The sequence below is a fragment of the Trichechus manatus genome, unplaced genomic scaffold, assembly GCF_000243295.1.
Source record: "Trichechus manatus latirostris isolate Lorelei unplaced genomic scaffold, TriManLat1.0 scaffold00076, whole genome shotgun sequence".
NCBI lineage: Eukaryota > Metazoa > Chordata > Mammalia > Sirenia > Trichechidae > Trichechus > Trichechus manatus.
Window position 1 is genome coordinate 12,947,261 of NW_004444012.1, and position 1,853 is coordinate 12,949,113.

The window sequence follows — 1,853 nt, forward strand, 5'->3', positions numbered from 1 at the left end:
ACAGACATGTTGGCTGCCTACTATGTACCAGGCACGTGCTGGGTGCGCTAATACAGTGCTTCACAAACTATCAATTTTATTTTTATTTCCAGTCGGCCATGGACCAATGTCTTTGTCACTGCATTTGGATTTGCAGCAATCTCAGAATAAATATTTCTAAGGGCTCCTCTCGATTCCTGTATATGTCGCATCACAGATTAGGAACAGTTCATTGACTGTACTCTGAGCACACTTTGTCTCCCTTATTCCTGAGAGCCAGCTCTGCCCAGCTTTAGGCACAAGCATCTGGACAGGGAGAAGAACAGGAACAAAACAGCCTTCACCTCCAGGGAACTGAACAACGCCATGAAGGGATGTAGCCAGATTATTGTTTTATGAGGATAAAGCAAGTTAAAGGAAAAATATTCATTTTAGAATGATGGATGGATGTTGATTAATTGTGAAGGGCAGAGAAAATGAACGTTTCAACATCAAGGTTAAACACTAATTAGGGTACCATGAAGATATTTCTGGAGTTTTTGCTCTTTGAGGGAATGTGCTATACCCTAGGTCCAAAGAATTGCTTTAAATCTGTTTTTTTTTTTTTAATAATTTATTTATTGAGAATATACACAGCAGAGCAGACACCAATTTAACAGTTTCTATAGGTACAATTTAGTGACATTGATTACATTCTTCCAGTTGTGCAACCATTTTCACCCTCCTCCTCACCCTCCCTCATTTACATAAACACACTGCCCCCTAAGCTTTCTATCTAATCTTTCAAGTTGCTGTTGTCAGTTTGATCCCATATAGATCTTAAAAGAGCACAATGCTCAAGGCAGACATTGTTTACTAGTTAAGCTAAGAATCTGTTCATTGTTAAAATTAGGATAATTCTGTGTCTGTAACACAACACAGTCAAGTGCCCCCTCCTTGCCATGTCCTGTCCACTTTCCTGTGAAGGCTTTTGGGTGAGAATGAGTTTGTATAATGAGGTGGCAAGAACACGGGAAGCTCACGTGGTCCCGACCGAGCATTGTGTCTCCTTTTCTGGTCGTCTTTGCCACCAGCTGACAGAGCCAGATGCTTCTACCTGAGCGGTTTAAAGGGCTTGATAGTCATTAATGAGCAGCTGGATTAAACCGGGGATTACCCCAAGGAGGACCCACAGGCTACTTAACCCCCTAATACCTGAGCTAGACATAGCAGTCAGAGGCTCCTGAGACTGAAAACAGAACTAAAACACCTTCAGCCAAACGGAAGACCAGGTAGAAGGGAGCAGCACAGAGAAAACCTCCCAGCTCTGTCTTAATTATGTTGCGGCAACAAAACAAAGCCCAAACCAGATAAACCACTTCAGTTTCATAGCAGGGAAGAAAATGCAGGCATCTCTGCCAAGTCTTAACGAAAGGCAGTGCTTTTGTCTGCAAAAGGCCAAGAGGCACAAAGCAAACATTTTTCTCCTAAAAGCAGCAGGAGCAGTAAATAATACCACAGATAGGATTTTAACATTTTCTGTAGGAAATCCTAGAAATACTAACAGATGAGAGAAACTAGGATTATGGGTGTGGGGGATATTTCTCTTTTAAAATCCCATGACAGGGAATTTAAGGAGTTGGAGGAAATTATATGCATATGCACAGTATTGATAGCCAATTCAGAAGTCTGTTAGAGTGGCTGCTAAAGCTGGCAGTGTTCCCAAAACCAGATTTATACAAAGAACAGTAATTACTGGGAAAAATATGCTTAAATCTGTTGTAGGGGAAAAACATCATAGAGTCTAGTAGAGCAAAAAGAAAGTTTTATTTGGCATATATTCAAAAGGGCAGAAGTGGGAAGCGGACAACCATGCTGCCAGAGCCATGTCTGCC